At 46.7% G+C, this 20,118-nt stretch overlaps 1 protein-coding gene across 2 annotated transcripts in view; it reads left to right on the top strand.

The window, feature by feature from the left end:
- Positions 1 to 20,118, top strand: part of U2AF2 (U2 small nuclear RNA auxiliary factor 2) — a 253,231-nt gene that overhangs the window by 144,906 nt on the left and 88,207 nt on the right. The window lies entirely within an intron of this gene.

Below are 20,118 nucleotides of genomic sequence, written 5' to 3'. Positions count from 1 at the left end.
GGTGAAGGCAATGTTGGACTTAGAAGTCACTGAAGAGTCGCACAGTGCCTGGTCCAGTCCAATCGTGTTGATACCTAAGCCGGATGGCTCTATACGGTTTTGCAATGACTTTAGGAAACTGAATGCGGTTTCTAAATTTGATGCCTACCCTATGCCCCGGGTCGATGAGTTGATCGATCGGCTGGGTAAAGCCCGATACATTACGACCCTGGATCTAACAAAGGGGTACTGGCAGATCCCTCTGGCCGAGGCGGCCAGAGAGAAGACGGCATTTGCTACACCGGAAGGGCTGTTCCAGTATATCTACATGCCGTTTGGACTTCACGGAGCCCCAGCAACATTCCAGAGATTGATGGATCGAGTCTTGAGGCCCCACAGGCAGTACGCTTCTGCCTACCTAGACGACATCATAATTTACAGCGTGGACTGGGAAGCTCACCTCCGGAAGGTACAGGCGGTGATTGATGACCTGAGACGCAGGCTTAACGGCGAACCCCAAGAAATGTCACATCGGCCTTGAAGAAGCCCGATACTTGGGCTACGTGATTGGCAGAGGAGTGGTTAAACCCCAGATCGACAAAATACAGGCAATTCAGGGCTGGCCGCAACCAGTGAACAAGAAACAAGTTCAAGCTTTTCTGGGCATTGCCGGCTATTATCACCGGTTCATACCCAACTTTGCGGCCATGGCTACCCCCTTGACGGATCTTACCAAAGGGAGGGATTCCGTCATGGTAAAATGGACCTCAGCGGCTGAAGAGGCCTTCCACAGTCTGAAACTGGCTTTGTGCTCTCAGCCCGTACTAGTGATTCCTGATTTCAGCAGCGAGTTTGTGGTGCAAACTGATGCTTCTGATACTGGTGTCGGAGCTGTACTTTCCCAGGTAAGGGACGGAGTCGAACACCCGGTCCTCTACCTCAGTCGGAAACTGAATGTACATGAGCAGAGGTATGCCGTGATTGAAAAAGAGTGCTTAGCCATCAAATGGGCTCTTGACTCCCTCAAATATTACCTGGCAGGTAGGAAGTTTAGGCTGGTCACGGACCATGCCCCTCTCAAGTGGATGCATCTCCACAAGGACCGTAATAGTCGGGTAACCCGGTGGTTCCTTGCCCTGCAGGCTTACTCTTTCACGGTGGAGCACCGCCCCGGGGTGCAGATGGGGAACGCTGATGCCCTGTCCCGAGTACACTGTTTCGAGAGTATTCTTGCTCGACCTGAGTGGTCTGAGCAGGGGGGGGAGGATATGTAAAAGTCATGTCGGTCTGGTAGTCGGGGGCAGGTATATCTCGCCCAGGTATTTGTCCTATGTGAATTAGGCCGCTCAGTATCTTCAGGATACCGAGGGGTTAATAAGTGCAGGAATAAAGGCTGACCAGCTGGAGGTTTCAGGTGTCAGCCTGGGGCACACAGAATGCCTGTCTGTGTGAGACAAATGTGAGTGAGAGCTGTGCTCATGATCTGTGTAATGTTAGCTGGGAGGGAGAAGCCCCCCCAGTTGTTAGATAGCAACGTATTTGTTTAGTTAGCGCCGGACAGGCTAGGATTTATTTTTGTTTTGTTTTCTGTATTTGCTTTCACTTTAATAAACCTGACCTGAGGTCAGTCAACTTGGAAACCTGCTGTCGCCTCAGAGTTCAATGCACAAACCACGTGACCTTTGACCCCAGCAAAGGCGATCCCGGTGTGTTTTGTCACACCACTTATAAAATGTGTCCAGAGTGGGAGAAGAGGGTTGCATTGACAAGCCAACACAGTAGGCAGCACTTTGAACACATTTTATAAGTGGTCATAAACTTGTTAACTCATGAAAGAATAAAGTTACTTTAAACCAAGCACGCCATTGTTTTTCTTGTGAAATTCTCAATAAGTTTGTGTCACATGACCACCTTCCCATTGAAAAAAATAAAGTTGGATCCAAAATGGCTTGCGTGGTCACCACCCATCTTGAAAGTTTTCCCCCTCCCATATAGTAATGTGCCACAAACAGGAAGTTATCACCAACCATTCCCATTTTATTTAGGAGTATCTATATAAATGGCCCACCCTGTATTTTCGTGGGCTGAAAAGAAAATCTCCTCTCCGTTTTTAAGCCCTTCATATAAAGGGAACAGACAACAAGCAGGCAGACTTCCTGAGCAGAAGAGATCCACCCGGGGGAGTGGAGTCTGAATCCAGAGGTATTTCAGATGTTGACCAGGTGATGGGGCTATCCAGAGGTCGATCTATTTGCAGGACGCCAGAATACAAGTGACCAACTGTCTCACTAAACCCATATGACACATGCCTCGGCATAGACTCCTTTGCTCACCAGTGGCAATTCAATTTGGCGTACGCCTTTCCTCCAATCCTGGTCTTACTAAGGACTCTACAAAAAAATAAGATGTTAACAGACAAGTCAGTCTAGTGGCTCTAGTGGCACCCCTCTGGCCGAAGAGAAGCTGGTGCGGTACCATAACCAGCCTGTGTGTGCACGGGCCTCTAGTTCTTCCACCAATAAAAGATTTCCTACACCAGGGGGCCAGTCTATCACCCAGACATTCAGAACTTTCATCTAGTGGCTTGGCTTCTGAGTTCTCGATTCTGAGGGCCAAGGGTCTGAGTCATTAACACGCTGCAGAAAAGTAGGAAGCCGGTGACAAAACGCCATTATACCAAAAGACCTGGAAGACCTTTATCATGGTGTGCACTGGACAGGCCAGATCCCCGACAAGCCAATATTGCCCAGATTCTAGATTTTCTGCAGGAGGGCTTTGAAAAAGGACCCAGTACTTTTAAAGTACAGGTGGCAGCATTAAGCTCATACTTTGACCAGGCCCTTGTCGAACATCAGTGAGTGAGACTGTTCATGAGAGCAGCTACACGACGTTGTCCTAGAACGGTCAGTCTGGTTCCTGCCTTAAGGTACCGTCACATTAAGGGTACCGTCACACATTGAAATTTTCATCGCTGCGACGGCACGATTCGTGACGTCGCAGCGTCGTATAATCATCGCTCCAGCGTCGTAGACTGCGGTCACACGTTGCAATCACGGCGCTGGAGCGATGCCGAAGTCCCCGGGTAACCAGGGTAAACATTGGGTAACTAAGCGCAGGGCCGCGCTTAGTAACCCGATGTTTACCCTGGTTACCAGCGTAAACGTAAAAAAACAAACAGTACATACTCACCCGTCGGTGTCCTTCAGGTCCCTTGCAGTCTGCTTCCTGCTCTGAGTGCAGCCGTACAGTGAGAGCAGAGCGCAGCACCGCTGTGATCTGCTCTCACTTTCCGGCCGGCACTCAGAGCAGAGGAAGCAGACGGCAAGGGACCTGAAGGACACCGACGGGTGAGTATGTACGGTTTGTTTTTTTACGTTTACGCTTGTAACCAGGGTAAACATCGGGTTACTAAGCGCGGCCCTGCGCTTAGTAACCCGATGTTTACCCTGGTTACAAGCGAAGACATCGCTGGATCGCTGTAACACACAACGATCCAGCGATGTCAGCGGGTGATCAAGCGACGAAAGAAAGTTCCAAACGATCTGCTACGACGTACGATTCTCAGCAGGGTGTCTGATCACAGTAGCGTGTCAGACACAGCGATATCGTAACGATATCGCTAGAACGTCACGAATCGTAACGTCGTAGCGATGGAAATTTCAATGTGTGACGGTACCCTAAGCGACGCTGCAGCGATATAGACAACGATGCCGATCGCTGCAGCGTCGCTGTTGCGTGGTCGCTGGAGAGCTGTCACACAGACAGCTCTCCAGCGACCAACGATGCCGAAGTCCCCGGGTAACCAGGGTAAACATCGGGTTACTAAGCGCAGGGCCGCGCTTAGTAACCCGATGTTTACCCTGGTTACCAGTGTAAATGTAAAAAAAACCAAACACTACATACTTACATTCCGGTGTCTGTCGCGTCCCCCGGCGTCCGCTTCCCTGCACTGTGTAAGCGCCGGCCCTAAAGCAGAGCGTTGACGTCACCGCTGTGCTCTGCTTTACGGCCGGCCGGCGCTGACAGTGCAGGGAAGCGGACGCCGGGGGACGCGACAGACACCGGAATGTAAGTATGCAGTGTTTGGTTTTTTTTACATTTACACTGGTAACCAGGGTAAACATCGGGTTACTAAGCGCGGCCCTGCGCTTAGTAACCCGATGTTTACCCTGGTTACCAGTGAAGACATCGCTGAATCCGCGTCACACACACCGATTCAGCGATGTCAGCGGGTGATCCAGCGACGAAATAAGGTGCTGGCCTTCTAGCTCCGACCAACGATGTCACAGCAGGATCCTGATCGCTGCTGCGTGTCAAACACAACGATATCGCTATCCAGGACGCTGCAACGTCACGGATCGCTATTGTTATCGTTGTTAAGTTGTTCAGTGTGAAGGTACCTTTAGGGTATGTGCACACGTCCGGATTTCTTGCAGTAATTTCCTGAAGAAAACCGGAAATTTTCTGCAAGAAATCCGCATTTTTTTTTTGCGTTTTTTTTCGCGTTTTTTTAGCTTTCTGCAAGCGTAATTAGCTTGCAGAATGCTAAAGTTTTCCAAGCGATCTGTAGCATCGCTTGGAAAACTGACTGACAGGTTGGTCACACTTGTCAAACATAGCGTTTGACAAGTGTGACCATCTTTTTACTATAGATGCAGCCTATGCATCATCTATAGTAAAAGATAGAATGTTTAAAAATAATAATAAAAAAAAAAAATGGTTATACTCACCTGCAGGCGTCCATTCCTATAGATGCCGGTGTGGTTCAGGACCTTCCATGACGTCGCGGTCACATGACCGGTCTCGACCAATCACAAGACCGTGACGTCATCGCAGGTCCTTCACCGCACACCAGCTATAGAAACCGAAGCGGCAGCATGCAGCGGAGAGGCGGGAAGACATCGAAGGTGAGTATAGGACTATTTTTTATTTTAATTCTTTTTTTTCGACCAATTATATGGTGCCCAGTCCGTGGAGGAGAGTCTCCTCTCCTCCACCCTGGGTACCAACCGCACATAATCTGCTTACTTCCCGCATGGTGTGCACAGCCCCGTGTGGGAAGTAAGCAGATCAATGCACTTCCAGGTGTGCGGAATCCCCTGCAATTCCGCATTTTAATGAACATGTTGCTTTTTTTTCCGCGATGCAAATTTTTTCGCGGAAAAAAAGGCTACATTTGCACAAAAAATGCGGAATACACTGAAAATAATGGGAGGCATATGTTAGCGTTTTTTTCGCGTTTTTATCGCGAACTAACGCGAAAAATACTGAACGTGTGCACATGGCCTTAGACCTCAACATCGTCCTTAACCCCTTCATGACCCAGCCTATTTTGACCTTAATGACCTGGCCATTTTTTGCAATTCTGACTAGTGTCCCTTTATGAGGTAATAACTCTGGAACGCTTCAACGGATCCTAGCGATTCTGAGATTGTTTTTTCGTGACATATTGGGCTTCATGTTAGTGGTAAATTTAGGCCGATAATTTTTGCGTTTATTTCTAAAATAATCAGAAATTTGGTGAAAATTTTGAAAATGTCCCCATTTTCAAATTTTGAATTTTTATTCCCTTAAACCAGAGAGTTATGTGACACAAAATAGTTAACAAATAACATTTCCCACGTCTACTTTACATCAGCACAATTTTGGAAACAAAATTTTTTTTTGCTAGGAAGTTATAAGGGTTAAAATTTGACCAGTGATTTCTCATTTTTACAACAAAATTTACAAAACCATTTTTTTTAGGGACCACCTCACATTTGAAGTCCCTTTGAGGGGTCTATATGAGAGAAAATACCCAAAAGCGACACCATTCTAAAAACTGCACCCCTCAAGGTGCTCAAAACCACATTCAAGAAGTTTATTAACCCTTCAGGTGTTAAACAGCAGCAGAAGCAACATGGAAGGAAAAAATGAACATTTAACTTTTTAGTCACAAAAATTATCTTTTTTGTAAACCCCCAGGTGCTTCACAAATTGATCCGTAAATATGAAAAAGTACTTGTTTTTTCACACAAAATTCCTTTTTGCCTCAATTTTTTCATTTTCACATGGGTAACAGGATAAAATGGATCCTAAAATTTGTTGGGCAATTTCTCCTGAGTACGCCGATACCTCATATGTGGGGGTAAACCACTGTTTGGGTGCACGGCAAGGCTCGGAAGGGAAGGTGCGCCATTTGACTTTATGAATGGAAAATTAGCTCCAAACGTTAGCGGACACCATGTCGCGTTTTAAGAGCCCCTGTGTGCCTAAACATTAAAGCTCCCCTACAAGTGACCCCATTTTGGAAACTAGACCCCCCAAGGAACTTATCTAGATGCATAGTGAGCACTTTAAACCCCCAGGTGCTTCACAGAAGTTTATAACGCAGAGCCGTGAAAATAAAAAATAATTTTTCTTTCCTCAAAAATGATTTTAGCCCGGAATTTTTTATTTTCCCAAGGGTAACAGGAGAAATTGGACCCCACATATTGTTGTCCAGTTTGTCCTGAGTACGATGATACCCCATATGTGGGGGTAAACCACTGTTTGGGCGCACGGCAGGGCTCGGAAGGGAAGGCACGCCATTTGGCTTTTTGAAAGGAAAATTAGCTCCAATCATTAGCGGACACCATGTTGCGTTTGGAGAGCCCCTGTGTGCCTAAACATTGGAGCTCCCCTACAAGTGACCCCATTTTGGAAACTAGACCCCCCAAGGAACTTATCTAGATGCATAGTGAGCACTTATAACCCCCAGGTGCTTCACAGAAGTTTATAACGCAGAGCCGTGAAAATAAAAAATAATTTTTCATTCCTCTAAAATTGTTTTAGAAAGCAATTTTTTATTTTTGCAAGGGTAACAGGAGAAATTGGACCCCAATAATTGTTGCCCAGTTTGTCCTGAGTATGCTGGTACCCCATATGTGGGGGTAAACCACTGTTTGGGCGCACGTCAGGGCTCGGAAGGGAGGGATCACCATTTGACTTTTTGAACGCAAGATTGGCTGGAATCAATGGTGGCGTTTGGAGACCCCTGATGTGCCTAAACAGTGGAAACCCCTCAATTCTAACTCCAACACTATCTCCAACACACCCTTAATCCCTACTCTAGCCACACCCCTAAGCACAACCCTAACCCCAACACACCCATAACCCTAACCACAAGCCTTTTCTTAACCCTATTTCCAACCCTAGCCCTAATTCCAACCCTAAGGCTATGTGCCCACGTTGCGGATTCGTGAGATTTTTCCGCACCATTTTTAAAAAATCCGCAGGTAAAAGGCACTGCGTTTTACCTGCGGATTTCCAGTGCTTTTTATGCGGATTTCACCTGCGGATTCCTATTGAGGAACAGGTGTAAAACGCTGCGAAATCCTCACAAAGAATTGACATGCTGCGGAAAATACAACGCAGCATTTCCGCGCGGTTTTTCCCGCACCATGGGCACAGCGGTTTTGGTTTTCCATAGGTTTACATGGTACTGTAAACCTGATGGAACACTGCTACGAATCTGCAGCGGCCAATCCGCTGCGGATCCGTAGCCAAATCCGCACCGTGTGCACATAGCCTAATTCTAACGCTAACCCTAGTTCTAACCCTACCCCTAACCCTACCTCTAACCCTACCCCTAGTTCTAACCCTAGTGGAAAAAATATACTTTCTTTATTTTATTATTGTCCCTACCTATGGGGGTGATAAAGGGGGGGGGGGGTTCATTTACTATTTTTTTTTTTTTTTTTTTTTATCACTGTGATAGGTTTTTACACAGTGATCAAAATGTAGCTGGAACGAATCTGCCGGTAGGCATTTTGAAAGATGGCGGCGCCCGTGGAGAAGACGGACGGACACTGGGAGGCTCGGTAAGTATGAGGAGGGGGGTGGGATTGGAGCACGGGGGTGTGGGATTGGAGCACGGAGGCAGCGGACAGGCGGACGGAGGCGACCACGGGACAGATCGGAGGACTGGGGAGGCGATCGGTGGCGGTGGGGGGGGACAGATCAGGGTTTCCAGCCATGGCCGATGATATTACAGCATCGGCCATGGCTGGATTGTAATATTTCACTAGTTTTCATAGTGAAATATTTAAAATCGCTCTGATTGGCTGTTTCACTTTCAACAGCCAATCAGAGCGATCATAGCCACGGGGGGGGGGGGGGGGTGTGAAGCCACCCCCCCTGGGCTGAAGTACCACTCCCCCTGTCCCTGCAGATCGAGTGAAATTGGAGTTAACCCTTTCACCCGATCTGCAGGGATGCAATCATTCCATGACGCCACATAGGCGTCACAGGTCGGATTGGCACCGACTTTCATGACGTCATGGGTCGGGAAGGGGTTAAAGGATTAACGCTTCCACCATTTGAGCCCCCACCATCGATAATGTTGGATAAGCTGGCCTGGAAAATGGCATTCCTGGTGGCAATTACAATAGCCAGGCGAGTGGAGGAGTTACAGGCTTTTTCAATAGGGGAGACCTACCTGAGAATATTAGACCGGATGGTGCTCCGAATTGACCCTTCATTTTTGCCAAAAGTGATTACAGACTTTCATAGAGATCAGGATATAGTAATACCTTCCTTCTGTTAGAACCCAAAGAACAAAAATGGAGGAGCTACGTTCTCTTTAAGAAGAGTGGTCCTAGATTATCTCCACGTAACAAACGAGTGGAGGAACGATAAAAATCTGTTTATTCAACCCTATGGCCAGACTAGGGGAAAGAAAGCACCCAAGACTACTATGGCAAATTGGAAAGAGAGCAATCGTTGTAGCTTATCAAGTTCAAGCTCTCACACCTCCACAGAAGTTTATGCTTCATTCTACCAGGGCATTAGCAGCTGTCCACACCTTTATCAGACATTATAGACTTGATTTAACATCAGTCAAGGATATATTGTTTGGGAGAAAGATTCTCCAGGTGGTTGTCCCTCCCTGGACATTAGTCTTTGATATTCTTCCTGTGTACTGTCGTGGGGGGTTATTAGAGACAATAGAATTAGATTCACCGATAATTCGGTTTCTAATAACCTGCCATGACAGCATGGGTAATTCCCACCCTTTTACTCAATTATTTGATCTAGTAGCAATAAATGTTAAAGCATTCATATAAAGGACCACAATAGTAATAACACTGGGGAAAGGAGGTGGGAGGGGCTGTTTGACCTTTCACATTTCCTGTCCCTATTAAGATGAGATTATAACCTGTGTGCTGTCGTGGTAGATAATTAGAAACCGGTAAGTCTAATTCTATTTTTATCCCGCACAAAATCAGCACTCGGGTCCATCATCTGTCACTGGAGCTATAGGGTGTTCCCACGTTACTGGTAGAACAAAGACTGTGGGGGAAAAGCGACATGGCTCCCGCCCCATCAAAACCCAGTGAATTCTGCACTCCCAAATGCTCCCTCCTTCTGAGCCCCACTGTGCCTAAACCACAGTAAGCAGCCACATGTTTGTCATTATTGTAGTGTATTTTTCCAAATTTCCAATATTTTCACAACTAAACGCAAGTCATATCGAACAAATGAAGTACAATATGTCAATTAAAACAAGCTCTGTATCGGTGGGATCCGTTAAAGCGTACAAGAGATATTACCACATATAGTGACACTGGTCAGATTTTAAAAATTTTGCCTTATAATTAAGGTCAAAATTGTCTGAGTCCAGCATCGGTCAAGCTCTGTTAAGCATCACTCAGCTGTGAAATAATAAACAGAAGAGTGGTACTTTAACCACTTAACGACCACCGCTATTCCTTTTAATGGCTGCAGTTAAGGGTACTTAAACCACTGCGCCGCTTTTTAATGGGGCTGATGTTTAAGTGTATAGTGCCCCCCCAGAGTCAGAATTACTCCTGGATTTCGGCTACCGGGGGTAGCGGAGACCCCAGAGAACATGATTCTTTTACAGACCCTGGTGCTGCGATCGCCGTTAACGGTATACATTTTCCATTTAGTTTCACATCAGAGGAGCATGAAATAGGGTCCCCCAATCACCCCCCTGTACCTCTGAAGTCACTGCATCCTCCCCTAATGTCCCCCAGGCCACTGGTGTTTTCTTCCGGGAGAAAATGGCGGGCGCAACAATAGGCTTCGGGCAGCAGTAGCAAATTTTTCCTATTGCTTCATTTTGATGTGTGATGGGGTCTATCACAACTATCAAAATAAAAAAAAAAAATTGTAATTAAACCCCCCTATCACCCCCTTAGGGAAAAATAATTAAAATAAAAAAACATTTGTTTCCATTTTTCCATTAGGGTTAGAGTTGGGCTAAAGTGAGTAGGGCTGGGATTAGGGTTAGGGGTGTGTTGGGATTAGGGTTGTGGTTAGGGGGTGTGTTGGGATTAGGGTTGTGGTTAGGGGGTGTGTTGGGATTAGGGTTGTGGTTAGGGGGTGTGTTGGGATTAGGGTTGTGGTTAGGGTGTGTGTTGGGATTAGGGTTGTGGTTAGGGGGTGTGTTGGGATTAGGGTTGTGGTTAGGGGGTGTGTTGGGATTAGGGTTGTGGTTAGGGGGTGTGTTGGGATTAGGGTTGTGGTTAGGGGGTGTGTTGGGATTAGGGTTGTGGTTAGGGGGTGTGTTGGGATTAGGGTTGTGGTTAGGGGGTGTGTTGGGATTAGGGTTGTGGTTAGGGGGTGTGTTGGGATTAGGGTTGTGGTTAGGGGGTGTGTTGGGATTAGGGTTGTGGTTAGGGGGTGTGTTGGGATTAGGGTTGTGGTTAGGGGGTGTGTTGGGATTAGGGTTGTGGTTAGGGGGTGCGTTGGGATTAGGGTTGTGGTTAGGGGGTGCGTAGAGCAAGCCGGCTTTAGACCTGCTCGAAATTGCAGTGACCAAGTTTTATCCTTGACAACTCTAATTGAAGCTGAATTAAAAAAAACAGGAAGGTTTCAGTGGCATGGATTGATCTTTCTGCCGCATATGACACTCTGGAGGGAAGGGCTTCTATACAAGTTCCTGAAGGTGATTCCATGTAAGAAAATGATGTACCTCTTGAATAATATGATTGCAAATCGAACCTTTCAACTTGCCATGGGTGATTCCACCAGTTGCAAGAACATCTTAAACAATGGATTGACCCAGGGATCAGTGCTGGCACCTCTCCGGTTTGCTTTGTACCTAGCAGACATTCCTGACACAATATCACGGAAATTGCTGAGGAGGTTTTCATAGAAGATCTTCGTGTAATGGGAAAGTATTTTCGACAATGGAGTCAAAAGCTCAAGCCATCAAAAACAGAAGAATGTTGCTTTCGTCTACGCAACGCAAGCGCTAAGACTGAACATAAAGTATATTTTGAAGGTCAACTTGTCAAACACAATTTCAATCCTAAATATTTAGGCGTAACCCTTGATAGAAGCCTAACCTTGCAATCTCACTTAAGACAGCACAAAAACTGAAAGTATTATTACTACTATTATTATTATTATTATTATTATTATTATTATTATTATTATTATTCATCAAACACTGCGGAAACTCTTGGGGTTCTATAACATCTGTCTTGAGAACGTCTACCCTTGCCTTGGTGTATTCTGCCGCAGAATATTGTGCTCCAGTATGGCTAAATAGTAGTCAAGTGAATGCAATTGACACTCAGCTGAACAACTGAGCATAATATCTGGTGCCATCAGACCTACTACACCTGTCCACTTACCTGTCTTGAGCCATATCGCACCTGCAAACCTGAGAAGACAGAAGCTCCTACTTAAAGAATGCACCAAAGTAGTGAATAATTAAACTCTCCCAATACATCAAAATATCCAAGATGTTCAAATACAGCGACTGAAATCAAGACCTCCACCCATCCGACCTGCAATTACTTTGTATAAACATGATTTTAATTTAGAGGAGAAATTGGACATTGCAGAAGACAGTGGGCTTCAAACGTTTCCTCACTTGCAAAATCCACAACTAGGCTTCAGCTTTCCAAGGAAAACCTGGGTTACTCTGAATCGTATCAGAGCAAAATTTGATGTCTGTGCAGATCTTATGCATAAGTGGGGAAAAGTCTGACTCCTGCCTGGGACTGTGGAGCGACCGCCAAACGATTCAGCACATTGTTGAGGAATGTCCCCTCTGATCTGAATGAGTTCTACACCGGAAATGACAATATTACTGTATACATAAAAAAAACCTCGATAGTAGACTCTGATCTTTGTTCCTTAATTCTTTTTCAATCACTGTTTATTGTTCTTTATTCATTCTTATATGATGATAAAATATATGTTCATGTGATTTAAATAAGGGGTTGGGATTATGGTTAGGGTTGTGGTTAGGGTTATGGTTAGAGTTGGGGTTAGGGGTGTGTTGGAGTTAGAATTGGGGGATTTCCACTCTTTAGGTACATCAGGGGGTCTCCAAACGCGACATGGCGCCACCATTGATTCCAGCCAGTTTTGAGTTTTTAAAAAGTCAAACGGTGCTCCCTTCTTTCTGAGCCCTGCAATGCACCCAAACAGTGGTTTACCCCCACGTATAGGGTATCGGCATACTCGGGACAAACTGCACAACAATTTGGTGGCCTAATTTCTCCTTTTACCCTTGGGAAAAGAAAAATTTTAGGGTGAAAATTTTTTTTATTTTCATGGCTCTACGTTATAAACTTGAGACGCACTTGGGGATTCAAAGTGCTCACCACTAGGGTTGAGCGAAACGGATCTGTCAATTTCATCGCCGACTTTCGGCAAAGTCGGGTTTCGTGAAACCAGACCTGATCCCAGTGTGGGATCGGCCATGCAGTCGGCGTTCTTCGCGCCAGTCGCGTTTCATATGACGCGTTCAGCGCCATTTCTCGGCTAATGAAGGTGGACGCACCTTCTTGCGTCCCCACCATCGTAGAGGAGGGCATGACCGTGATTGGCTTGCATTCTGCGGCGTCACAGGGGCTATAAAGGGGCGTGCACGCCGACCGCCATCTTACTGCTGCCGATCTGAGCATAGGGAGAGGTTGCTGTAGCTTCGTCTGAAGCAGGGATATTGTTAGGGAGGAAATATGAACCCCCAAACCGCTTGTGCTGTAGCGATTTCCACTGTCCAACACCACCTTTTCTTTGCAGGGACAGTGGTGGCTAGATTTCTGTGCATCAGCTCTATAGCTTATAAGGCTCCCTGATAGCTGCATTGTTGATAGTACGCCGCTGTGCAAACCAACTGCTTTTTTCAAAGCAAAAATCCTGTTGCTTCTTTCTGCACAGTTCTCTTGTTTCTTTGTCCACACTCTTGTGTGCAACAGTCCTTTTTATTGCTGCCACACTTGTACTTTGATTATTGTAGTGAGATTGAAATTCTACTACATACCTTGTATTTTTTGATATATCTGCCAGCCACTTTCTGCCAATCAAACTGTGTAGTGTAAAACAGTGGGCCTGATTTTTATGCTGTCTCCCACACATAAAAAGGTAGATTTATATTGCCACGGAGTGCATCTGCGTCAGTCCTGTTTGTGGCGTATATCTGCCAGTCACTTTCTGCCACTCAAACTGTGTAGTGTAATACAGTGGGCCTAATTTTTTTCCTGCATTCTCCCACACATAAAAAAGGGAGATTTATATTGCCACCGAGTGCATCTGCATCAGTCCTGTTTGTGGCATATCTGCCAGCCACTTTCTGCCACTCAAACTGTGTAGTGTAATACAGTGGGCCTGAATTTTGCAGCAGTCTCCCACACATATAGAAAGGGAGATTTAAATTCACAACCGTTTACATACACCTTCTAACTTGTTTTACAGTGCCATAAAACTGTTGTTAGTTTAATTACATTTTCCCAAGAATGAGGAAGTCTGGTGGAAGAGGTCGTGGCCGTGGGCGGTCATTGCCAGCTGGTAATGATGACAGTGGTGGTGGTCGTGGAGCATCAGGTGGTCGTGGGAAAAGCAATATAGACCCTAAGTCTCGAGTTGTTGAGCCAGCGTTATCGTCTGGCTTCACAAGACCTCGAACGCTCCCTTTTCTGGGAGTAGGAAAACTGCTTTTAAAGCCGGAGCAGCATGAAAAAGTTTTGGCTTTCCTTGCTGACTCTGCCTCTAGCTCTTTTGCCTCCTCTTCGGAAAGTGCAAAATTTAAAAGCAGCGCGTCGTCAGTGGATGCTCCCGTTCAGGAACAAGTCGCTTCCTTGTGTCCTACACCCAGAACAACAGTGAAGGATGCGTCAGGCGACACAACAGGTTACTCCATGGAGCTCTTTACACATACCGTGCCTGGGTTAGAAAGGTAAATTGTTAACAGGCCATGCCCATTACAAGATGAATCGGACATGGAGTGCACAGATCCACAGCTAGATTATTATGCTGTTCCATTGACTCAGATCACAACATTGCCCTCGCAGTGTACTGAGCCAGAATCTGACCCTGATGAGACTATGGTGCCCCGTCCCGAACGCTGTGACAGAGGAAGGTGCACAGGACATAGAAGAGGAGGTGATCGATGACCCAGTTGTAGACCCAGATTGTCAGCCATTGGGGGAACAGGGTGCCGCTGGCAGTAGCTCTGAAGCGGAGGAGAAGGAGCCGCAGCAGGCATCAACATCGCAACAGCTTTCATCTGGCAGGCCCGTATCTGGCCAAAAACGTGTGCCAAAAACAGTTGTAGGACAGCGTGGCCATCTGGTTAAAGTAGCACAGTGTGCAATGCCTGAAAAGGTATTCAATAGTAGGAAGAGTGCAGTCTGCACTGATCATTCGGATCTTGGTTAAAAAATTGCCAAATGATCTGTAAGAAATGCTCAAAAACCTTTAGCAGAGGTCAGAATGTCAAAAATTTAAATACAACTTGCATGCGTAGACATTTAACCACCATGCGCTTGCAAGCCTGGACTAACTACCGAACGTCCCGTAACGTTGTTGCACCCGCTCACAATGAAGCTAGTCAGCAACGCTACATTCCTTCCCTCACTGTAAGCTCACCGTTTACGACACCACTTGCAGCAAATGTGGAGGTATCGTCGCAAGGCCAAAGCAGTCAGGGAATCACCAGGTTCTTGGTAGGAAACACTGTATGTAGGCCAACAGCAAGAATACCATCACCAACCCTCTGTCTGCCATGTCCACCACCACCCCCGCTAGTTCCACCATATGCAACTCTCCAGTCCAGCTCACCCTACAAGAGACTCTCGTTAGGAAAAGGAAGTACTCCTCCTCTCATCCGCGTACACAGGGTTTGAACGCCCACATTGCTAGACTAATCTCGTTAGAGATGATGCCCTACCGGTTGGTTGAAAGCGAAGCTTTCAAAGCCCTGATGGCCTACGCAGTGCCACGCTATGACCTACCCAGTTGACACTTCTTTTGGAGAAAAGCCATCCCAGCCCTCCACCAGCATGTAAAAGACCGCATTGTCCATGCGCTCAGGCAATCTGTCAGTAGTAAGGTGTGCCTCACAACAGATGCATGGACCAGTAGGTATGGCCAGGGACGTTACGTGTCCATCACGGCACACTGGGTTAATGTGGTGGATGCATGGTCCACAGGGGACAGCCCGAGTGTTACAGTTCTGCCTAGCCCACGGTCTTTGAAACAGTTGGCTGTAGGCATTCGCCACCCCTCCTCCTCCTCCTCGTCCTCCAGCAGAAGCGAGAGCTCGTCCACAGACCGCAGTCGCACGACCACTCCATCCGCAGCTGCCAGTGTTCCACACGAGGTGTCCCATTATGGAACAGCTAGTGGTAAGCGTCAGCAGGCTGTGTTGAAAAAGAAGTGTTTGGGCGACAACAGACACACCGCGGAAGTTCTGTCCGAGTTCTTGCAGCAAGAAACTATCATGGCTGGGCAGTGTACATCTTGAGGCATGCAAGGTAGTCAGTGATAACGGAAGGAATTTTATGGCTGCCATAGCCCTTTCACAACTGAAACACATTCCTTGCCTGGCTCACACCTTGAACCTGGTGGTGCACTGCTTCCTGAAAAGTTATCCGGGGTTACCCATCCTTCTCCTGAAGGTGCAAAGACTTTGCTCGTACATCCGCCGTTCGCCCGTACACTCCAGCCGTATGCAGAACCATCAGCGATCTTTGAAGCTTCCCCAGCACCGCCTAATAATCGACGTTGGAACAAGGTGGAACTCCACATGCTTCAGAGGCTGTGCGAACAGAGGCGTGCTGTAATGTATTTGTGGGAGGATACACATACACGGGCAGGCAGTTGGATGGCAGACATGGAGTTGTCAGGTGTGCAGTGGTCGAAGCTACAAGACCTCTGTCAAGTCCTTCAGTGTTTTGAGGAATGCACACGCCTGGTTAGTGCAGACAACGCCATCATAAGCATGAGCATCCCCCTAATGCGTCTGCTGATGCAAAGTTTGACGCACATTAAGGAGCAGGCGTCTGCAGCCGAGGACGAGGGAAGCCTTGATGACAGCCATTGTTTGCTCAGGGAAGTCTCCTGGACGAGGTGGCGGACTAAGAGGAGGAGGATGATGGGGATGAATATTTATGGGAGGAGGAAGCTTCTCAGGGGGCAATAGAAATTGGTGGCGTTGCAAGGTCAGGTACAGGGTTTTTGAGGGAGACAAGTAATGTTGATTTGCCAGCAAGTGCTCCTCAACCCAGCACAAACAGTGAATTGACACCTGGAACATTGGCCCACATGGCGGATTATGCCTTGCGTATCCTAAAAAGGGACACCCGCATTATCAAAATGATGACCGATGACTATTACTGGTTGGCCTGCCTCCTGGATCCACGCTATAAAGGGAAATTGCAAAATATCATGCCACATGAGAACCTTGAGCAAATATTGGCTACCAAACAAGCAACTCTTGTAGACCGCTTGGTTCAGGCATTCCCAGCACACAGCGGCGGTGATGGTTCTCACACGAGCTGCAGGGGGCAACATGGCAGAGGTGTTAGAGGTGCACAAATCAGAAGTGGCGTTGGACAGAGGGGTTTTATGACCAGGTTGTGGAGTGATTTCGCAATGACCGCAGACACGACAGGTACTGCAGCATCAATTCAAAGTGACAGGAGGCAACATTTGTCCAGTATGGTTACTAACTATTTTTCCTCCCTTATCAATGTTCTCCCTCACACGTCATTCCCTTTTGAATACTGGGCATCCAAAATAGACACCTGGCCTAAATTGGCAGAATATGCTTTACAGGAGCCTGCTTGCCCAGCTGCTAGTGTGCTATCAGAGTATTCAGTGCTGCTGGTTCAATACTGACCGAAAAAAGGACTCACCTGGCTACCCAAAATGTTGATCATCTAACCTTCATTAGAGTGAACCAATCATGGATTTCTAATTATTTTGCCCCACCTTTCCCTGCTGACACCTAGCTTTCCTGTAAAAAGGTCTTGCTTTTGGACTCGTCTTACAGAAGCTGCAAATGGAGAAATTGGAGCACTCAGTATGTCCACCATAGGCCATTTTTACACCTCCCTAAATGGGCTGACTCCCCCCACGGGGCCGTGGTCGTCACTTGACACAAGCACCCGTGCGAGTGCCGTGCGGCTCAACAGGTGGGTGTGCCCAATTTTGGGCGACTGCACTGGCACAGGGTCCCTCATAGGTACAATGAAGTGTCTCTGGCGGTGGTGGTGCACACCCAACGTCAGACACACCGTCGTAACATGAGGGGCCCTGGGCCAGTACCGCCGCCCACGAGAGTGTCCCCCCCCCCCCCCCCCAGCTCAAACAGTGCTCTACCACTTGCACAATTACCTCTCACTGCTCCACCGCTGTTTAGTCTGTCCTGTTAAATCCTTCATTGGCACTGCCAATACCAATTTGTTGACATGATTGATGCTAGTAAAAATATTCAGGGGTCCTGTCCTACATTTACACCAGTTACTACTTTGCGCCAACTACCACAGTCAGCAGAGGAGCCCACCCCTGTACCTAGGTATGCCACCTGTTTATTTGTGATTTTTTTTTTTTTTTGCCAGACATTAACCTCACTTTATTATTTTGATCTACTAACTGTCAGACACTCCTTACAGTTGTCCTCCACTGAACAAAGCTAGGCCGCCTGCGTACTCCTGTAACCTATTTTTAACTGCATTTTGCCCATTACTTTTTTTGCCCTACTAACTGTGTCTGCCCCTCGGTGGAATCGTCCTCCGCTGACCACACCAATGCTGCCTGTGTACCCCTGTAACCTATTTAAACCTGCATAGAGCCTACTTTTTTTATTTTAGGCCTAGTAAGTCTGTCTGCGGTCCCTCCTTGCAATTGTCCTCCGCTGACCACACCAATGCTGCCTGTGTACCCCTGTAACCTATTTAAACCTGCATAGAGCCTACTTTTTTTATTTTAGGCCTAGTAAGTCTGTCCTGCGGTCCCTCCTTCCAATCGTCCTCCGCTGACCACACCAATGCTGCCTGTGTACCCCTGTAACCTTTTTTAAACTGCATTGAGCCAACTTTTTTGTTTAAGGTCTACTACCTGTGTCTGTCTGCGCCACTCAATACAGCTGTCCTCCTGAAAAAAGCTGAGCTTCAATTGTCATTTTTTCAGCCTATAGGAATTTGAAAACTGCATTGGGGCTACTAGTTGGGTTGGGTTTACTAACGGTGTCTGCCGCTCCTTGGTGTTCTCCACTGAACAAAGCTGAGCTTCAATCTTCAGGCTTTCGGCCTATATTTACAAATTTTAAACTGCATTTGGCCTACTAGTTTGGTTGGGCCCTACTAACGGTGTCTGCCGCTCTTTGGTGTTCTCCTCCACTAAACAAAGCAGTGCCGCCTGTTTACTCCTGTTACCAATTTTGAACTTCATTTGGCCCACTTTATTATTTGGGCCTACTGTGTCTGCCTCTCATTAGTTGTCCTCCACTGAACAAAGCAATGCCGCCTGGTTAGTCCTGTTACCAATTTTGAACTGCATTTAGCCTACTTTATTCTTTGGGACTATATCTGTTTTTCCTGCTCATCCTGCCCATTGCCCAGCCACTGCTAGATGAGTCTGCTGGTACATTGACCCAGACCACTACATTCCCCTTGCACTCTACAAAGCCAGAATCTAACCCTGCTGAAAGTCAGGTTCCCCTTCCCGCATACTATACCACCTTACACGGGGACAAAGAGGAAGGTGCAGGTTCCTTCATCAGGTGGGGAGGGCATACTCGTTGGCGACGTCACTGGCACAGGGCCACTCATAGTACGCAAAAGTGTCTCTGCCGGTCGGAGGCACCCCCGCCGTCAAACACAACGCCGTACTTTAAGGGGCCCTGTGCCAATGCGAACGAGTGGGCCCCCCCTGCTTGCTCAGGATCACAGCACTTGCAAAGTTGAAATACTGACCTCTCCCTGCTCCACCACCGTGACGTAGTCCGCGTTTCCTGGGCCCACGAAAAATTTGAGCCAGCCCTACCCCCCCACAACTTTAGCCAAATGACCCCTAATTTTCAATGCACAACTATTATTATAAGGTAAATTAAGATTCACAAGCTTAAGTGACACGAATTGATGTTTTTGACATTAAAATGGGCATTGTAGGTGTTTTCCTGTCCTCCACTGACTGCCGACTTTGCTTCCCCATTGACTTACATTGGGTTTCGTGTTTCGGTCGATCCCCGACTTTGCGCGATAATCGGCCGATTTCACTCGACTCGACTTTTGACAGTCTGGTTTCGCGAAACCCGACTCGATCCTAAGAAAGTAAGTGTCGCTCAACCCTACTCACCACACATCTAGATTAATTCCTTGGGGGTCTTGTTTCCAAAATGGTGTCACTTGTGGGGTATTTTCACTGTTTAGGAACATCAGGGGCTCTCCAAATGCGACATGTCGTAGAATCTCAATTCCAGCCAATTCTGCGTTGAAAAAGTCAAACGGCGCTGGTTAACTCTCTCATTTTACACTTGTGAAAATTTAAAAAAATTGGTTCTGAATTAAAAGGTCTGTGAAAAAAGGTTTAAATGTTTTTTTTTTTTTCCTTCCACAGTGCTTCAGTTCCGGTGAAGCACGTAAAGGGTTAATAAACTTTTTGAATGTGTTTTTGAGCACTTTGATGGGTGTAGTTTTTAGAATGGTGTCACTCTTTTGGCTATTTTCTGTCATGTACTCCCCTCAAAGTGATTTCAAATGTGATGTCCCGTTAAAAGTTGACCAGCAATTTCTCATTTTTACAACAAAACTTTTTTTTTTTTTTTTTAAACCCTTAACTTCCTAACAAATTTTGTTTCCAAAATTGTGCTGATGTAAAGTAGACGTGTGGAAAACGTTAAAGTATTTT

Source organism: Ranitomeya variabilis, chromosome 4, assembly GCF_051348905.1.
Source record: "Ranitomeya variabilis isolate aRanVar5 chromosome 4, aRanVar5.hap1, whole genome shotgun sequence".
NCBI classification, from domain to species: domain Eukaryota; kingdom Metazoa; phylum Chordata; class Amphibia; order Anura; family Dendrobatidae; genus Ranitomeya; species Ranitomeya variabilis.
The sequence above is the reverse complement of the archived record's forward strand: the minus strand, read 5'-3'. Positions and strand labels throughout refer to the sequence as shown.